Source organism: Pelophylax lessonae (genome assembly GCF_965119305.1).
Source record: "Pelophylax lessonae genome assembly, chromosome: 5".
Classification (NCBI taxonomy): Eukaryota; Metazoa; Chordata; class Amphibia; order Anura; family Ranidae; genus Pelophylax; species Pelophylax lessonae.
This window is the reverse complement of record NC_138772.1, coordinates 190,165,772-190,187,509: the sequence shown is the minus strand read 5'-3', so window position 1 is coordinate 190,187,509 and position 21,738 is coordinate 190,165,772.

Genomic DNA, 21,738 nt, shown 5'->3' with positions numbered 1-21,738 from the left:
CAGGCGGCTGCGCTTGTCTGTGATAACGCCCCCAGCCGTGCTAAATACACGTTCAGATAATACACTGGCTGCAGGGCGCGCCAGCACCTCCAAGGCGTAAAGGGCAAGCTCAGGCCATGTGCCCAATTTGGAGACCCAGAAGTTGAAGGGGGCAGACTCGTCATTCACTACATGTAGGCGTGTGCACACATACTGCTCCACCATGTTGGTGAAATGTTGCCTCCTGCTAAGACGTTCCATATGAGCTGCTGGTGCTGTTTGTTGTGGCGTGCTGACAAAGCTTTTCCAAATTTCGGCCATGCTAACCCTACCTTCTGAGGTGCTGGCGGTGCCCGGGTTGCATTGGCGACCTCTTCCTCCTCCTCCTCTGCCTTGGCCTTGTGCTTCCACTGTGGCCCCACTGTCAGGTGGGAATGCCAGCAGCATCGCGTCTACCAGCGTGCGCTTGTACTCGCGCATCTTGCGATCGCGCTCCAGTGAGTGAATTACGGACGGTACATTGTCCTTGTAACGGGGATCCAGCACCGTGGCCACCCAGTAATCAGCACAAGATAGAATGTGGGCAACTCGGCGGTCGTTGTGGAGACACTGCAGCATGTAATCACTCATGTGTGCCAGGCTGCCCAGAGCCAACAAAAGGCTGTCCTCTATGGGAGGTGTATCGTCTGTGTCCTCTGTATCCCCCCAGCCACGCACCAGTGATGGCCATGAGCTGGCCTGGGTGCCACCCTGCTGTGAACATGGTTCCATCTCCTCCTCCATCTCCTCCTCCTTATCCTCCTCATCCTCCAGAACTGTGCCCCTGCTGGACAATTGTGTACCTGGCGTTTGTGGGTGCAGGAACCCACCCTCAGAGCCATTTGCAAATGACTGCCCTGAAAGCCTTGGAAATGTTACCTCTTCATCCTCCTCCTCCTCATCCTGTGCCACATCCTCTTCCATCATCGCCTGAATCATTTTTTGAAGGAGGCATAGAAGTGGGATAGTTAAGCTGACAACGGCGTCATCGGCACTGGCCATGTTGGTGGAGTACTCAAAACAGCGCAACAAGGCACACAGGTCTCGCAAGGAGGCCCAATTATTGGTGGTGAAGTGGTGCTGTTCCGCAGAGCGACTCATGCGTGCATACTGCAGCTGAAACTCCACTATGGCCTGCTGCTGCTCGCACAGTCTTTCCAGCATGTGCAAGGTGGAATTCCACCTTGTGGGCACGTCACATATGAGGCGGTGAGCGGGAAGGCCGAAGTTACGCTGCAGTGCTGACAGGCGAGCAGCAGCAGGGTGAGAACACCGAAAGTGCGGACAGACGGCCCGCACTTTCTGCAGCAGCTCTGACATATCGGGGTAATTTTTAAGGAACCTCTGCACCACCAAATTCAGCACATGCGCCAGGCAAGGGATGTGCGTCAAACCGGCTAGGCCCAGAGCTGCTATGAGATTTTGCCCGTTATCGCACACCACCAGGCCGGGCTTGAGGCTCGCTGGCAGCAACCACTCATTTGTCTGCTGTTCCATGCTCCTCCACAACTTCTGCGCGGTGTGTGGTTTTTCCCCCAAACAGGCAAGTTTTAAAACTGCCTGCTGTCGTTTACCCCTGGCTGTGCTGAGGTTGATGGTGAAGGTGTTACACTGACCGGATGAGGAGGCGGTAGAGGATGAGGAAGCGGATTAGGAGGAGTTAGGAACAGGAGGCAAACTGAAGCGCCCTGCAATCCTCGGTGGTGGAAGGACATGCGCCAAATTGCTATCCGCCTCAGGCCCATCCGCCACTGCATTTACCCAGTGTGCCGTTAGGGAGATATAACGCCCCTGACCATGCTTACTGGTCCACATATCGGTAGTTAGGTGGATCTTGGCACAGATGGCGTTGCGCAGTGCACACCTGATTTTTTCCCCCACTTGGTTGTGCAGGGAAGGGATGGCTTGCCTGGAAAAGAAGTGGCGGCTGGGCACGACGTACTGTGGGACAGCCACCGACATAAGGCTTTTAAAACTGTGCGTCTCCACCAGACGGAATGACAGCATTTCAAAGGCCAAGGATTTTGAAATGCTGGCATTCAGGGCCAGGGATCGCAGGTGGGTAGGGGGGTACTTCCTCTTCCTCTGAAGTGTTTGGGAGATGGAAAGCTGAACGCTTCCACTGGACATTGTGGAGATGGTTGGTGACCCAGGTGGTGGTGTTGCTGACAGATCGTCTGTTTGCGGGGTGGCAGGTGCCGGTATCACTACAGAGGTGGATGAAGAGGCCGAGACTGCAGCAGAAGAGGAAGCAGGAGGAGCCAGAGACCTTTCTTGGTTTTGAAGGTGTCTACTCCACTGCAGCTCGTGCTTTGCACTTAGATGCCTGATCATGCAGGTTGTGCTCCGGTTGAGAAGGTTTATGCCTCGCTTCAGGCTCTGATTGCACAGGGTGCAAACCACTCGTGTCCTGTCATCAGCACATTTTCTGAAGAACTTCCACGCTAGAGAACTCCTTTGAGCTGGCTTTGATGTGCTCGGTCCCTTGCTGCGTTGGGCAGTAGCAGGCGTAGTGTCTAGGGCACGGCCGCTCCACTTCTGCACACTGCTCCCTCTTCTGCTGTGCTGGTGGCTCTGTGCGACCACCGCCTCTTCCTCCAAACTACTCAGGTCACCTGCATGACCTTCTTTCCATGTGGCGTCGAGGACCTCATCATCCTCCACATCATCTTCCACCCAGTCTTCACCCCTGCCTTCCTTGTCGGTCTCCACAATTCTGAGCGCCGCAGCAGTTGGCACCTGCGTTTTGTCATCATCGGAGACGTGCTGCGATGGTCCTTCCATGTACTCATCTTGAGAAATAAGTGGTTGGGCATCACGGCACTCAATCTCTTCCACTTCTGGGGCAGGGCTAGGTGGATGGCCCTGGGAAACCCTGCTGACAGAGTCATCAAAAAGAAGAAGAGACTGCTGCATGACTTGGGGCTCAGACTGCTTGCCTGATTTGCAAGGGGGTGAGGTGAAAGACGGTTGGACATCGGCTGCAGGTGCCAACTCTGACCTTTCTGCAGTAGACTGGGTGGGAGACAATGTGAAGGAACTGGAGGCACTGTCAGCAGCAAACCAATCTACTATCGCCTCTACTTGTTCTGGCCTCATCAATTCTAGAGGCGCATGATGCCCTACCAAATACTGCTGCAGGTTCTGTCCCCTACTCACACTTGAGGAAGGTGTTTCACTTGTGCGTGTAGCTGGCACAGATCGACCACGTCCTCTCCTTGCAACAGGAGCTCTACCAGCAGCACCACGACCCAGGCCACGGCCCCTATTCGACGGTCTCCTCATATTTCTGTAATTTATGATCTTGCCCTAGAAAGGTGTTTATTGAATAGCGGAACAAAACAACAACAGTATCGCACGGGTGTATCTCACAGTCAAATATGCAAACTATGCCGCAATTTAATTTTTTTTACCCCAAAAGGGTGTTTATTAAATAGTGGAATAGAAAAACAGTATACAAATACAACGGGTGTATCTCATAGTCAAATATGCAAAGTATGCCGCAATTTAATTTTTTTCACCCCAAAAGGGTGTATATTGAATAGCGGAATAGAAAAAAGGATATAAAACAGTGTATCTCACACGTACAAACACAGACTAGGCCCGGATTACAATTTTTTGTACCCTAAAGGGAGGATGAGGAAGAGGATTAGGAGAAGTTCGGAACAGGAGGCAAACTGAAGCTCCCTGCAATCCTCGGCGGTGGAAGGAGATGCGCCAAACAAATTTAAAAAGGTGTATCTCACACGTACCGATACAGACTATGCCGTAATTTAATTTTTTACACTCCCAAAAGGGTGTATATTGAATAGCGGAATAGAAAAAAATTTATAAAACGGTGTATCTCACACGTACAAACCCAGACTAGGCCCGATTACAATTTTTTGTACCCTAAAGGCAGGATGAGGAGTAGGAGGAGTTCGGAACAGGCAGGAGGCAAACTGAAGCACCCTGCAATCCTCGGCGGTGTAAGATGCGCCCCAAAAATTGGAAAGGTGTATCTCACACGTACCGATACAGACTATGCCGCAATTTAATTTGTTTTACCCCAAAGGGTGTAGATTGAATAGCGGAATAGAAAATATGGTATCAAAAGGTGTATCTCACACGTACAGACCCAGACTAGGCCCCGATTACTATTTTTTGTACCCTAAAGGCAGGATGAGGAGTAGGAGGAGTTTGGAACAGGCAGGAGGCAAACTGAAGCACCCTGCAATCCTTGGCGGTGTAAGATGCCCCCCAAAAATTGGAAAGGTGTATCTCACACGTACCGATACAGACTATGCCGCAATTTAATTCTTTTTACCCCAAAGGGTGTAGATTGAATAGCAGAATAGAAAATATATGATATAAAATTGGTGATAGCACATGTGAACACAGCAGTGTCGCAGTGTCTTATGTTTTATGTCACGGTCAGCTCTGCAGCAGGCTATGAAGGGAAAAAAAAAGAAAATTCCAAATTAAGTTTGTAATTTTTAAATAGATTAGTACAGACTATGCCACAATTTAATTTTTTTAACCCAAAAGGGTGTATATTGAATAGTGGAATAGAAAAAAGTGTATAAAATTGAAAATCACTCAATAGCACATGTGAACACAGCAGTGTCTTATGTCACGGTCAGCTCAGCAGCAAGCAGGCTATGAAGGGGAAAAAAAAAATTCCCCTTTAACTTGTAGTAAAATATAGCTGATGAACGCTGCACACAACTGACTGATAAAAATAGATTTTTTTCTCCCTCCTCCTCCTCGGTGGGCTCAAGTGAGGGCAAAAAGATTGTTCACTGCACCACCCCCCACACAGCAAAATCGATGTAGACTGTACCTGCCTAATCTCTGCAGCCTGTCCCTAAAATGCTCAAAAAGATTGTTCACTGCACCACCCCCCACACAGCAAAATCGATGTAGACTGTCCCTGCCTAATCTCTGCAGCCTGTCCCTAAAATGCTCAAATAACTTTCCCTGCCTACACTCCGACCTATCCCTGCATTCTTTTCGGACACAATTTTTCACTGAATCACTGTCTGTCCCTAATCAGCAGCCAGCACGTATGATGTGTGCTCTCTCCCTAATACTACAGCAGAATGACGCAGCGCGCTGGGTCTCGAACTTATAAAGACATGGTCACATGCTTCAGATGGCCAATCACAGCTACTAATACATTAGTAGGCATGGCTGGGATGGCTTAAGGCACACCAGTTAAATGCTTGTTGATTGGCTGTTGAAAAGCCCGCCATTAAAAGCGCGCCATTACATACAAAAGAGGAAATAAAATGACCGAACATGGATTTTAAACCCGAACATACAGTAAAGTTTTCGGGTCCATGTTCGGGTAACCAAAATCCAATTATTTGGTAAGAACCTGAATAATACAGTTCGTGTTCGCTCAACACTATCAACAACGAGTGGGACACAATCTTGAAGTGGAACGAAATTTATTGGATATTTCAAGCTTTGTTAACAAATAAAAAACTGAAAAATTGGGCGTGCAAAATTATTCAGACCCTTTACTTTCAGTGCAGCAAACTCTCTCCAGAAGTACAGTGAGGATCTCTGAATGATCAGTGAGGATCTCTGAATGATCCAATGTTGACCTAAATGACTAATGATGATAAATAGAATCCACCTGTTTGTAATCAAGTTTCGGTATAAATGCACCTGCACTGTGATAGTCTCAGAGGTCCGTTTAAAGCGCAGAGAGCATCATGAAGAACAAGGAACACACCAGGCAGGTCCGAGATACTGTTGTGGAGAAGTTTAAAGCCGTATTTGGATACAAAAAGATTTCCCAAGCTTTAAACATCCCAAGGAGCACTGTGCAAGCAATAATATTGAAATGGAAGGAGTATCAGACCACTGCAAATCTACGAAGACCTGGCTGTCCCTCTAAACTTTCAGCTCATACAAGGAGAAGACTGATCAGAGATGCAGCCAAGAGGCCCATGATCACTCTGGATGAACTGCAGAGATCTACAGCTGAGGTGGGAGACTCTGTCCATAGGACAACAATCAGTCGCATACTGCACAAATCTGGCCTTTATGGAAGAGTGGCAAGAAGAAAGCCATTTCTTAAAGATATCCATAAAAAGTGTAGTTTAAAGTTTGCCACAAGCCACCTGTGAGACACACCAAACATGTGGAAGAAGGTGCTCTGGTCAGATGAAACCAAAATCGAACTTTTTGGCAACAATGCAAAACGTTATGTTTGGCGTAAAAGCAACACAGCTCATCACCCTGAACACACCATCCCCACTGTCAAACATGGTGGTGGCAGCATCATTGTTTGGGCCTGCTTTTCTTCAGCAGGGATAGGGAAGATGGTTAAAATTTATGGGAAGATGGATGGAGCCAAATACAGGACCATTCTGGAAGAAAACCTGATGGAGTCTGCAAAAGACCTGAGACTGGGACGGAGATTTGTCTTCCAACAAGAGAATGATCCAAAACATAAAGCAAAATCTACAATGGAATGGTTCACAAATAAACATATCCAGGTGTTAGAATGGCCAAGTCAAAGTCCAGACCTGAATCCAATTGAGAATCTGTGGAAAGAACTGAAAACTGCTGTTCACAAACGCTCTCCATCCTACCTCACTGAGCTCGAGCTGTTTTGCAAGGAGGAATTTCAGTCTCTCGATGTGCAAAACTGATAGAGACATACCCCAAGCGACTTACAGCCGTAATCGCAGCAAAAGGTGGTGCTACAAAGTATTAACTTAAGGGGGCTGAATAATTTTGCATGCCCAATTTTTCAGTTTTTTTATTTGTGAACAAAGTTTGAAATATCCAATAAATTTCGTTACACTTGATGATTGTGTCCCACTTGTTGTTGATTCTTCACAAAAAATTAGTTTTATATCTTTATATTTGAAGCCTGAAATGTAGCAAAAGGCAATCTGATGATTGTAGAGTCCGGGGGGAGCCTAGCAACCTCACGATATCCCACAGCAGATGCTGTGTAATCTGCTGTGTCCTTCTTCCTGATTCTGTTCTGGACACTCCCTGGAATCAGGAAGAAGGACACAGCAGATTACACTGCGGCTTCAGATGACCACATCCAACATGGCTGCGCCCAGACAGCGTCTTTAAAACGGTTTCCATTGGTCTATATGTACATTGGCATCTACTGTGGGATATCGTGAGGTTGCTAGGCTCATCCCGGACTCTACAATCATCAGATTGCCTTTTTGGAACTACAGGCTGATTCCTTACTAATATCTGGTAAGGAGCATTTATATTGGTGGTGGCTCATTTAAGGGGTGAGTTCCCCCTCTCTGTATCCCTCACTGGTTGGAGAATATAAGATTCCTTGTTGCACATTTTTCTCCTTTATGCTGGATGTTTTAAAGTGCACACCCTCTTTTTTTTCTGGTAAGTATATACACGAGTTGTTAATAAGCACAGTGGTGGTTTTTCTTCCTTGACGCAACACTGCATCTTTTGTGAGTGCAATACCTCTCTTTCTATTGTTCATCATCATTTTTGGGGTTTTATGCTATGGCATTTATTTTGGTCATTTCATGTTCATTACCATGCACAGTAACCACACCTTCATTTGAGTTATTCTGACGCCGTCAATACACCACATCAAACGACTCACACAGGACTAGTTCTTGCTGTTGGGATTATCCACTGTCTTCACTACATCTGGCAGACTGTGATCAGCAATTTTGCATAATATTCACCAGCTTCTAGTAAGCGGAACAGCAATCAGCAATCAGTTGTGGATTTTCATGCTTAACCTGATTTACCCTTCACCTACTGGAATTCACAAACTTTTTTTATTGATTTATGTTTATTTGGACTTTTTTCACTTAAGACTATTAACCTATATCTAAAATATAAAATAATAGGTGCAGCGCTAGAGAACAAGCATATAAAAGTTCCAAAAAAATCTGTGTATAGTCCTATTCGGTTTAAATCAGCAAATGTCTGATTCCAAGATGGTATTGCTGGGTTAAACATATCATCACCACCAGATGTCACCAAACACACTGACCCTTACCGTCAGGCTGATAAGACTGCACCAGATAAATAATCTCCACGCTGGTTCATCCAAACTTAACCACAGATCTCCATAAGTTCTCAGGAACATGAATGGCAGATGAGTCACAGATCCTCATATGGCCCCATAAATAGTGAAAAGGCTCATTTTGCAGTAAGTTAAATTAAAGTAGTGCTTTATTAAATAATAAAATACACTCACATTCTATCAGGATGGCTTCAGCGTATAAACAGTGTGGATTATTTCCTTCCAAGAAGATGGCCGCTGCGTCCTCCAGTGCAATGACATCACACGTTCAGTAGCCCGTCCGTAGCAGCATTTCGTCAACAATGATGTCGTCAGGGACATGGTTTGCAGATGGCATTGCGCACATTTATGTACCCAGGACGGAACAAGCGGCACTCAACTAATGGAGAACATCCGCCGGATGTTCATTATGCTCTGGAACAGAACCAGAATTAGTCTATTATGGGCAGCAAAATTGTTAAAGCCAAAATTAAAATACAATAAGCCCAAAGATGCCTAAATAAATAGGAACAATATGGGGCAAATCTGCATATTTGGCATAAAAATTTTTCTTTTATTATATTATATGTATACGGATCCAGCTACACCATATACCATATACCAAGCCCTCATAATCACAGGGAGCATAAAAAATCCTTTGTGATATCCAAGGGAGTACTCTCAAAGCCAGTCAGCATTTAATCATTAATGTGACAAAGGAATATAAAGCTAAATTAGAATATGCAAAATATGTAAATATAACAGCGCCATCTCCCTAAGGAAAGAAACAATCCCACAGAACAGCACATTACAGCGCCATCTTGTGGAATAAAAGTAAAAATACATAAATCAACAACACAACAAATATACACAAGATGTATGTGCAAATTGAACAAATTCCAAATGTTAAAATTATGATTAAAACATAAATAAATGAGGAATCAGAGAACCAAAAGAAAAATTAAGAGAAAATTAACTATTGGATATAAAGGCGTTGACGTCTCACTCCACATTCATACCATGTGGAGCGTATGTTTTTGCCCTATAAATCCATCTAGCCTCAAGCTTGGAAATCTCCCTGACCATATTACTCCCACGCCAGTTTGCCACAAAATGCTCAATCCCAATGAACACCGTACCCGTAGGGTCCTTGTTGTGGCACAAGGTGTAGTGCTTTGAAAGGCTGTGGCCAGGGAAACCTTTGCGGATGTTGGCCACATGCTCATTGAGTCTTGTGACCAACATCCGCTTGGTCCGACCTATGTATTGCAGACTGCAAGGACAACAAATAATATACACAACATATTTAGTTGTGCAAGTAATAAATTGCTTGATAGCAAAACTCTCCTGTGTAGTAGATGACACAAAGGAGGTAACTTTCCTTGGACGGTATGCATTCAGAATACAGATGGGGCACTTCCGACAGGGAAAGCAACCCATTAAATTCTGAAAAAAAAACAGAAGGCTTCCGTGGCGGGTTGACAATGTTCGGGGCAACCTGTAATCTTAGAGGTGGTACCCCCCTATAAATGACCACTGGGTTATCTGGAGGTACAGTGAAGGGAAGGCTTTTTGCTCGTAACAGCTGATGTTACCTTTCTCTACATTGTTATCTCGCATAAACACGGATGTGCAGCAGTGGAACATTTTTTGTCAGGGGGGGCCTCCTTACACCCTAGACAGCAACAATTTATATTGTCTCTGCTTGAGTACTTTATGTCACACAATTTCTTTTGGTTTGACGGAAAGTACTACACGCAGAATAAGGGTGTAGCCATGGGGGCTAAGTTCCCCCCGAGTATGGCTAACTTATTTATGGCCAAGTGGGAGGAGGACGTAATCTATGGAAACCCCAGACCAGAATTACGGCTCTGGAGGCGGTACATAGATGACATCCTCCTCCTTTGGGAAGGCAGTGTTGAGTCCTTACAGGGGTTCTTCCTTGAACTCAATAGTAATTATAGAGGTATTTGCCTGCAATATGAGGTTAGTGATAAGGAGATACACTATCTGGATCTGAGGATCAAGATTGAGGAGGGTTCTATCCTTACTTCAACTTTTTTCAAGGCAACGGATAGAAATGGTCTCATTAACACTTCTAGCTGCCATCACCCATCATGGCTTAGGTCGGTGCCTAGGAGTCAATTTCCCAGATTGCGGAGAAATTGTACTAATTATGAGGACTTCCTGAATGAGTCTGAGATTCTAAAATCTCGGTTTCACGAAAAGGGTTATGACCCACAGGAAGTACAACAAGCCATGATGGATGCTGGCAGTAGGGACCGCGAGGAATTGCTGGCCCCTAGGAGTAGAGTGATTAATCGAGATTTTAATTTCTCCTTTCTCACTACATTCTCTAACCAGCATTTTGCAGTTAAGTGGATCCTGCGGAAGCACTGGAGTGTGCTACGTATTGATGCAGTTTTGGGACCACAGCTCACAGATAACCCAGTGGTCATTTATAGGGGGGTACCACCTCTAAGATTACAGGTTCCCCCGAACATTGTCAACCCGCCACGGAAGCCTTCTGTTTTTTTTCAGAATTTAGTGGGTTACTTTCCCTGTCGGAAGTGCCCCATCTGTATTCTGAATGCATACCGTCCAAGGAAAGTTACCTCCTTTGTGTCATCTACTACACAGGAGAGTTTTGCTATCAAGCAATTTATTACTTGCACAACTAAATATGTTGTGTATATTATTTGTTGTCCTTGCGGTCTGCAATACATAGGTCGGACCAAGCGGATGTTGGTCACAAGACTCAATGAGCATGTGGCCAACATCCACAAAGGTTTCCCTGGCCACAGCCTTTCAAAGCACTATGCCTTGTGCCACAACAAGGACCCTGGTGTTCATTGGGATTAAGCATTTTGTGGCAAACTGGCGTGGGAGTAATATGGTCAGGGAGATTTCCAAGCTTGAGGCTAGATGGATTTATAGGGCAAAGACATACGCTCCACATGGTATGAATGTGGAGTGGGACGTCAACGCCTTTATATCCAATAGTTAATTTTTTCTTAATTTTTCTTTTGGTTCTCTGATTCCTCATTTATTTATGTTTTAATCATAATTTTAACATTTGGAATTTGTTCAATTTGCACATACATCTTGTGTATATTTGTTGTGTTGTTGATTTATGTATTTTTACTTTTATTCCACAAGATGGCGCTGTAATGTGCTGTTCTGTGGGATTGTTTCTTTCCTTAGGGAGATGGCGCTGTTATATTTACATATTTTGCATATTCTAATTTAGCTTTATATTCCTTTGTCACATTAATGATTAAATGCTGACTGGCTTTGAGAGTACTCCCTTGGATATCACAAAGGATTTTTTATGCTCCCTGTGATTATGTGGGCTTGGTATATGGTATATGGTGTAGCTGGGTCCGTATACATATAATATAAAAAAAGAAAAATTTTCATGCCAAATATGCAGATTTGCCCCATATTGTTCCTATTTATTTAGGCATCTTTGGGCTTATTGTATTTTAATTTTGGCTTTAACAATTTTGCTGCCCATAATAGACTAATTCTAGTTCTGTTCCAGAGAATAATGAACATCCGGCGGATGTTCTCCATTAGTTGAGTGCCGCTTGTTCCGTCCTGGGTACATAAATGTGCGCAATGCCATCTGCAAACTATGTTCCTGACGACATCATTGTTGATGAAACGCTGTGTCGGGGGGGCTACAGAACGTGTGATGTCATTGCACTGGAGGACGCAGCAGCCATCTTCTTGGAAGGAAATAACCCACACTGTTTATACGCTGAAGCCATCCTGATGGAATGTGAGTGTATTTTATTATTTAATAAAGCACTACTTTAATTTAACTTACTGCACTATGAGCCTTTTCACTATTTTTGGGGCCATATGAGGATCTGTGACTCATCTGCCATTCATGTTCCTGAGAACTTATGGAGATCTGTGGTTAAGTTTGGATGAACCAGCGTGGAGATTATTTATCTGGTGCAGTCTTATCAGCCTGACGGTAAGGGTCAGTGTGTTTGGTGACATCTGGTGGTGGTGATATGTTTAATCCAGCAATACCATCTTGGAATCACAGACATTTGCTGATTTAAACCGAATAGGACTACACACAGATTTTTTTGGAACTTTTATATGCTTGTTCTCTAGCGCTGCACCTATTATTTTATATTTTAGATATAGGTTAAAAGTCTTAAGTGAAAAAAGTCCAAATAAACATAAATCAATTAAAAAAGTTTGTGAATTCCAGTAGGTGAAGGGTAAATCAGGTTAAGCAAGAAAATCCACAACTGATTGCTGTTCCGCTTACTAGAAGCTGGTGAGTATTATGCAAAATTGCTGATCACAGTCTGCCAGATGTAGTGAAGACAGTGGATAATCCCAACAGCAAGAACTAGTCCTGTGTGAGCCGTTTGATGTGGTGTATTGACGGCGTCAGAATAACTCAAATGAAGGTGTGGTTACTGTGCATGGTAATGAACATGAAATGACCAAAATAAATGCCATAGCATAAAACCCCAAAGATGATGATGAACAATATAAAGAGGTATTGCACTCACAAAAGATGCAGAGTGTTGCGTCAAGGAAGAAAAACCACCACTGTGCTTATTAACAACTCGTGTATATACTTCTTACCAGAAAAAAAGAGGGTGTGCACTTCAAAACATCCAGCATAAAGGAGAAAAATGTGCAACAAGGAATCTTATATTCTCCACCAGTGAGGGATACAGAGAGGGGGAACTCACCCCTTAAATGAGCCACCACCAATATAAATGCTCCTTACCAGATATTAGTAAGGAATCAGCCTGTAGTTCCAAAAAGGCAATCTGATGATTGTAGAGTCTACAGATGCCAATGTACATATAGACCAATGGAAACCATTTTAAAGACGCTGTCTGGGCGCGGCCATATTGGATGTGGTCATCTGAAGCCGCAGTGTAATCTGCTGTGTCCTTCTTCCTGATTCCAGGGAGTGTCCAGAACAGAATCAGGAAGGAGGACACAGCAGATTACACAGAATCTGCTGTGGGATATCGTGAGGTTGCTAGGCTCCCGCCGGACTCTACAATCATCAGATTGCCTTTTGCCACATTTCAGGCTTCAAACATAAAGATCTAAAACTGTAATTTTTTGTGAAGAATCAACAACAAGTGGGACACAATCATCAAGTGTAACGAAATGTATTGGATATTACAAACTTTGTTCACAAATAAAAAAACTGAAAAATTGGGCGTGCAAAATTATTCAGCCCCCTTAAGTTAATACTTTGTAGCGCCACCTTTTGCTGCGATTACAGCTGTAAGTCGCTTGGGGTATGTCTCTATCAGTTTTGCACATCGAGAGACTGAAATTCCTCCTTGCAAAACAGCTCAAGCTCAGTGAGGTAGGATGGAGAGCGTTTGTGAACAGCAGTTTTCAGTTCTTTCCACAGATTCTCAATTGGATTCAGGTCTGGACTTTGACTTGGCCATTCTAACACCTGGATATGTTTATTTGTGAACCATTCCATTGTAGATTTTGCTTTATGTTTTGGATCATTGTCTTGTTGGAAGACAAATCTCCGTCCCAGTCTCAGGTCTTTTGCAGACTCCATCAGGTTTTCTTCCAGAATGGTCCTGTATTTGGCTCCATCCATCTTCCCATAAACTTTAACCATCTTCCCTATCCCTGCTGAAGAAAAGCAGGCCCAAACAATGATGCTGCCACCACCATGTTTGACAGTGGGGATGGTGTGTTCAGGGTGATGAGCTGTGTTGCTTTTACGCCAAACATAACGTTTTGCATTGTTGCCAAAAAGTTCGATTTTGGTTTTCATCTGACCAGAGCACCTTCTTCCACATGTTTGGTGTGTCTCACAGGTGGCTTGTGGCAAACTTTAAACTACACTTTTTATGGATATCTTTAAGAAATGGCTTTCTTCTTGCCACTCTTCCATAAAGGCCAGATTTGTGCAGTATGCGACTGATTGTTGTCCTATGGACAGAGTCTCCCACCTCAGTTGTAGATCTCTGCAGTTCATCCAGAGTGATCATGGGCCTCTTGGCTGCATCTCTGATCAGTCTTCTCCTTGTATGAGCTGAAAGTTTAGAGGGACAGCCAGGTCTTCGTAGATTTGCAGTGGTCTGATACTCCCATTTCAATATTATCGCTTGCACGGTGCTCATTGGGATGTTTAAAGCTTGGGAAATCTTTTTGTATCCAAATCCGGCTTTAAACTTCTCCACAACAGTATCTCGGACCTGCCTGGTGTGTTCCTTGTTCTTCATGATGCTCCCTGTGCTTTAAACAGACCTCTGAGACTATCACAGTGCAGGTGCATTTATATGGAAACTTGATTACAAACAGGTGGATTCTATTTATCATCATTAGTCATTTAGGTCAACATTGGATCATTCAGAGATCCTCACTGATCATTCAGAGATCCTCACTGTACTTCTGGAGAGAGTTTGCTGCACTGAAAGTAAAGGGGCTGAATAATTTTGCATGCCCAATTTTTCAGTTTTTTATTTGTTAACAAAGCTTGAAATATCCAATAAATTTCGTTCCACTTCAAGATTGTGTCCCACTCGTTGTTGATAGTGTTGAGCGAACACGGACTGTATTATTTGGATTCGTACCAAATAATTGGATTTTGGTTACCCGAACACGGACCCGAAAACTTTACTGCATGTTCGGGTTTAAAATCCGTGTTCGGTCATTTTATTTCCTGTTTTGTATGTAATGGCGCGCTTTTAATGGCGGGCTTTCAACAGCCAATCAACAAGCGTTTAACTGGTGTGCCTTAAGCCATCCCAGCCATGCCTACTAATGTATTAGTAGCTGTGATTGGCCATCTGAAGCATGTGACCATGTTTTTATAAGTTCGAGACCCAGCGCGCTGCGTCATTCTGCTGTAGTATTAGGGAGAGAGCACACATCATACGTGCTGGCTGCTGATTAGGGACAGACAGTGATTCAGTGAAAAATTGTGTCCGAAAAGAATGCAGGGACAGGTCGGAGTGTAGGTAGGGAAAGTTATTTGAGCATTTTAGGGACAGGCTGCAGAGATTAGGCAGGGACAGTCTACATCGATTTTGCTGTGTGGGGGGTGGTGCAGTGAACAATCTTTTTGAGCATTTTAGGGACAGGCTGGAGATTAGGCAGGGACAGTCTACATCGATTTTGCTGTGTGTGGGATGGTGCAGTGAACGATCTTTTTGAGCATTTTAGGGACAGTCTACATCGATTTTGCTGTGTGGGGGGTGGTGCAGTGAATAATCTTTTTGCCCTCACTTGAGCCCACTGAGGAGGAGGAGGGAGAAAAAAATCTATTTTTATCAGTCAGTTGTGTGCAGCGTTCATCAGCTATATTTTACTACAAGTTAAAGGGGATTTTTTTTTTTCCCCCTTCATAGCCTGCTTGCTGCTGAGCTGACCGTGACATAAGACACTGCTGTGTTCACATGTGCTATTGAGTGATTTTCAATTTTATACACTTTTTTCTATTCCACTATTCAATATACACCCTTTTGGGTTAAAAAAATTTAATTGTGGCATAGTCTGTACTAATCTATTTAAAAATTACAAACTTAAAGGGGAATTTTCTTTTTTTTTCCCTTCATAGCCTGCTGCAGGGCTGACCGTGACATAAAACATAAGACACTGCTGTGTTCACATGTGCTATTGAAAAATCACCAATTTTATATCATATATTTTCTATACTCCTCCTACTCCTTTTCTGAACTCCTTTTAAAAGAATTAAATTGCGGCATAGCCTGTATTGGTACGTGTGAGATACACCTTCCAAATTTTTGGGGCGCATCTTCCACCGCAGAGGATTGCAGGGTGCTTCAGTTTGCCTCCTGTTCCGAACTCCTCCTACTCCTCGTCCTGCCTTTAGGGTACAAAAAATAGTAATCGGGGCCTAGTCTGGGTCTATACGTGTGAGATACACCTTTTGATATCATATTTTCTATTCCGCTATTCAATCTACACCCTTTGGGGTAAAATAATTAAATTGCGGCATAGTCTGTATCGGTACGTGTGAGATACACCTTTCCAATTTTTGGGGCGCATCTTACACCGCCGAGGATTGCAGGGTGCTTCAGTTTGCCTCCTGCCTGTTCCGAACTCCTCCTACTCCTCATCCTGCCTTTAGGGTACAAAAAATTGTAATCGGGCCTAGTCTGGGTTTGTACGTGTGAGATACACCGTTTTATAAATTTTTTTCTATTCCGCTATTCAATATACACCCTTTTTGGAGTGTAAAAAATTAAATTACGGCATAGTCTGTATCGGTACGTGTGAGATACACCTTTTTAAATTTGTTTGGCGCATCTCCTTCCACCGCCGAGGATTGCAGGGAGCTTCAGTTTGCCTCCTGTTCCGAACTTCTACTCCTCTTCTTCATCCTCCCTTTAGGGTACAAAAAATTGTAATCGGGGCCTAGTCTGTGATAAATAAAATGTGACGATTGGTGTTGGCGCTACCTTTATGAATACCCCAAAAAAACGTGAGTGGGGATGAAAGGGTGTAAAACCCACAAATGGTGAAATGTGCCAAATGGTGTAATAAATGATAGTCAGAAATGCGAGTCTGGGTGTTTATTACAAATTAAATAATAGTGCTGAAAGTAAAACACGTGAGTGTAATAAACTCACTACCATGCATAGGGTGAAAAAAAGATTGGTGATTAATAAATAAAACGTGCCACACAAAGTGTGATGATAAACTGAAAGTGCAAAATCCGTAGTGGCCACTAGGTGGCGTTTCTTCGGAATACAACCTGTATGATGATGAGGGGTTCTCTTTCGGAAAATGATGCAAACAATGGCCGCTGGCGGGAGGCCTAGATGCTCATATAAGAAGAAACCCCATAGTGAATAGTCACATCATACATAGCATAAAGCAAGGTGTAGATAACTCACTCTTAAGATGATCGAGATCAGAGTACAGTGTGCGCCGGGATGCTTCCGCGTTCCACGGCCGACAACCGGAAGTGACGTATGACGTCGGAGACTCTGCCCTACGCGTTTCGTCACAATTACGTCGACTGGAGCTCCAGTCGACGTCAATTCTGACGAAACGCGTAGGGCGGAGTCTCCGACGTCATACGTCACTTCCGGTTGTCGGCCGTGGAAAGCGGAAGCATCCCGGGGCACACTGTACTCTGATCTCGATCATCTTACGAGTGAGTTATCTACACCTTGCTTTATGCTATGTATGATGTGACTATTCACTATGGGGTTTCTTCTTATATGAGCATCTAGGCCTCCCGCCAGCGGCCATTGTTTGCATCATTTTCCGAAAGAGAACCCCTCATCATCATACAGGTTGTATTCCGAAGAAACGCCACCTAGTGGCCACTACGGATTTTGCACTTTCAGTTTATCATCACACTTTGTGTGGCACGTTTTATTTATTAATCACCAATCTTTTTTTCACCCTATGCATGGTAGTGAGTTTATTACACTCACGTGTTTTACTTTCAGCACTATTATTTAATTTGTAATAAACACCCAGACTCGCATTTCTGACTATCATTTATTACACCATTTGGCACATTTCACCATTTGTGGGTTTTACACCCTTTCATCCCCACTCACGTTTTTTTGGGGTATTCATAAAGGTAGCGCCAACATCAATCGTCACATTTTATTTATCACTTTCACCTTGATTTCAAGGTTTGATTGGGGCAGCTTACACCTTACTATTTTATTTATTCGTTTTTTTCCACCCCCCTTTTTTTCATATTTTGAAATCCGTAGCGCTGGTCACCCCTCTTCATTAGGGGCCTAGTCTGTGTTTGTACGTGTGAGATACACCGTTTTATATCCTTTTTTCTATTCCGATATTCAATATACACCCTTTTGGGGTGAAAAAAATTAAATTGCGGCATACTTTGCATATTTGACTATGAGATACACCCATTGTATTTGTATACTGTTTTTCTATTCCACCATTTAATAAACACCCTTTTGGGGTAAAAAAAATTAAATTGCGGCATAGTTTGCATATTTGACTGTGAGATACACCCGTGCGATACTGTTGTTGTTTTGTTCCGCTATTCAATAAACACCTTGTTATGGAACAGGGCACCCCTGAGCAGGTACCTCCGTTGACAGATGCTCCTAGTGCTTCCCGAGGGCTCCAAGCACTCCACCAGACACCGTAAGCACTTCAGACTCCACGAACCGCCGCATCTTGGTTAGGGTCTTGGCATCTCCTACCCACCCTGGACCAACGACAAGGCCCCAGGTTCCTGTGGGTGAACCTCTCTTTCCCCAGAGAGTGCAGCACGAACAAGCTCTTACACAAGCTCTTACAAGAGCTTAGTGATTCTCTAAGGGAGTATGAAAGACCATAGCAATCCCTGCAGCAGATTCCCCCAATAACGAGACAAAGCTCCGAGATGAGGGTAAAACAGGAAAAACATTTATTGGAAGAACAGAGCACACTTTTATACAGAAATTGGAACATCCTTCCCCCAACAACCGCTTTCCCATTGGTCAATTGTAAAGTACTTGCAGTTCTCACTAAGGTCCTCTCCAGCATATGCAAATGAGGGCTTGAAAATGAGTCAACAGGGATTGGTCAGATAGCTTTGACCAATGCAAGGAGACAGAAGCCCCAGGGGGCAATCAATGTACACAATAGTCAGACACAGAACAATGGTTCCGTAATGAGCCCTCAATACACATTACTCTGAGTGTCAATAGACCGCCCGTCTCCTCAGAACTTCCTGTAATGCCCATATTAGGAGTTGGCTTCCTGTTCCTTACAGTTTACAGGAATACGTTTTGGCTTCCAGGAGAGAGGCAAGGCTCCATTAGCCACATGTTTAAAGAAACACAAAAAGACACAAAAATTCATAACTCCCAGTCTACTGAACAGAACCCCTACATTCAACCCATCCCCAGATAGCCTGGATCTGAGCGCTCAACATATCCAAACAGCGCTCAGATGCCACAACCACAGTCAAATTGCCATGGGGTTTACGTTTAGGCTGGGCTGATGAGAGGGTCCATAGTCCCATTGCAGGAGGCGAGCAACCAGGCTTCTCCAACGCCCAGTGGCGAGATTGGTCTCGTCACACACCTTTCTAGGGCAAGATCATAAATTACAGAAATATGAGGAGACCGTCGAATAGGGGCTGTGGCCTGGGTTGTGGTGCTGCTGGTAGAGCTCCTGTTGCAACGAGAGGACGTGGTCGATCTGTGCCAGCTACACGCACAAGTGAAACACCTTCCTCAAGTGTGAGTAGGCGACAGAACCTGCAGCAGTATTTGGTAGGGCATCATGCGCCTCTAGAATTGATGAGGCCAGAACAAGTAGAGGCGATAGTAGATTGGTTTGCTGCTGACAGTGCCTCCAGTTCCTTCACATTGTCTCCCACCCAGTCTACTGCAGAAAGGTCAGAGTTGGCACCTGCAGCCGATGTCCAACCGTCTTTCACCTCACCCCCTTGCAAATCAGGCAAGCAGTCTGAGCCCCAAGTCATGCAGCAGTCTCTTCTTCTTTTTGATGACTCTGTCAGCAGGGTTTCCCAGGGCCATTCACCTAGCCCTGCCCCAGAAGTGGAAGAGATTGAGTGCAGTGATGCCCAACCACTTATTTCTCAAGATGAGTACATGGAAGGACCATCGCAGCACATCTCCGATGATGACGAAACGCAGGTGCCAACTGCTGCGGCACTCAGAATTGTGTAGACCGACAAGGAGGGCAGGGGTGAAGACTGGGTGGAAGATGATGTGGAGGATGATGAGGTCCTCGACGCCACATGGAATGAAGGTCATGCAGGTGACCTGAGTAGTTTGGAGGAAGAGGCGGTGGTCGCACAGAGCCACCAGCACAGCAGAAGAGGGAGCAGTGTGCAGAAGTGGAGCGGCCGTGCCCTAGACACTACGCCTGCTACTGCCCAACGCAGCAAGGGACCGAACACACCAAAGCCAGCTCAAAGGAGTTCTCTAGCGTGGAAGTTCTTCAGAAAATGTGCTGATGACAGGACACGAGTGGTTTGCACCCTGTGCAATCAGAGCCTGAAGTGAGGCATAAACCTTCTCAACCTGAGCACAACCTGCATGATCAGGCATCTAAGTGCAAAGCACGAGCTGCAGTGGAGTAGACACCTTCAAAACCAAGAAAGGTCTCTGGCTCCTCCTGCTTCCTCTTCTGCTGCAGTCTCGGCCTCTTTATCCACCTCTGTAGTGATACCGGCACCTGCCACCCCGCAAACAGACGATCTGTCAGCAACACCACCACCTGGGTCACCAACCATCTCCACAATGTCCCGTGGAAGCGTTCAGCATTCCATCTCCCAAACACTTCAGAGGAAGAGGAAGTACCCCCCTACCCACCTGCGATCCCTGGCCCTGAATGCCAGCATTTCAAAATTCTTGGCCTTTGAAATGCTGTCATTCCGTCTGGTGGAGACGCACAGTTTTAAAAGCCTTATGTCGGTGGCTGTCCCACAGTACGTCGTGCCCAGCCGCCACTACTTTTCCAGGCAAGCCATCCCTTCCCTGCACAACCAAGTTGGGGAAAAAATCAGGTGTGCACTGCGCAACGCCATCTGTGCCAAGATCCACCTAACTACCGATACGTGGACCAGTAAGCATGGTCAGGGGCGTTATATCTCCCTAATGGCACACTGGGTAAATGCAGTGGCGGATGGGCCTGAGGCAGATAGCAATTTGGCGCATGTCCTTCCACCACCGAGGATTGCAGGGCGCTTCAGCTTGCCTCCTGTTCCTAACTCCTCCTACTCCGCTTCCTCATCCTCTACCGCCTCCTCATCCGATCAGCGTAACACCTTCACCACCAACTTCAGCACAGCCAGGGGTAAATGACAGCAGGCAGTTTTAAAACTTGCCTGTTTGGGGGAAAACCACACACCGCGCAGGAGTTGTGGAGGAGCATGGAACAGCAGACAAATGAGTGGTTGCTGCCAGCGAGCCTCAAGCCCGGCCTGGTGGTGTGCGATAACGGGCGAAATCTCATAGCAGCTCTGGGCCTCGCCGGTTTGACGCACATCCCTTGCCTGGCGCAAGTGCTGAATTTGGTGGTGCAGAGGTTCCTTAAAAATTATCCCGATATGTCAGAGCTGCTGCAGAAAGTGCGGGCCGTCTGTGCGCACTTTCGGCGTTCTCACCCTGCTGCTGCTCGCCTGTCAGCACTGCAGCGTAACTTCGGCCTTCCCGCTCACCGCCTCATATGTGACGTGCCCACAAGGTGGAACTCCACCTTGCACATGCTGGAAAGACTGTGCGAGCAGCAGCAGGCCATAGTGGAGTTTCAGCTGCAGCACGCACGCGTGAGTCGCTCTGCGGAACAGCACCACTTCACCACCAATAACTGGGCCTCCATGTGAGACCTGTGTGCCTTGTTGTGCTGTTTTGAGTACTCCACCAACATGGCCAGTGCCGATGATGCCGTTGTCAGCTTAACTATCCCACTTCTATGCCTCCTTCAAAAAACGATTCGGGCAATGATGGAAGAGTATGTGGCACAGGATGAGGACGAAGAGGTAACATTTCCAAGGCTTTCAGGGCAGTCATTCGCAAGTGGCTCCGAGGGTGGGTTCCTGCACCCAAAAACGCCAGGGACACAATTGTCCAGCAGGGGCACAGTTCTGGAGGATGAGGAGGAGGAGATGGAGGAGGAGATGGAACCATGTTCACAGCAGGGTGGCACCCAGGCCAGCTCATGGCCATCACTGGTGCGTGGCTGGGGGGATACAGAGGACACAGACG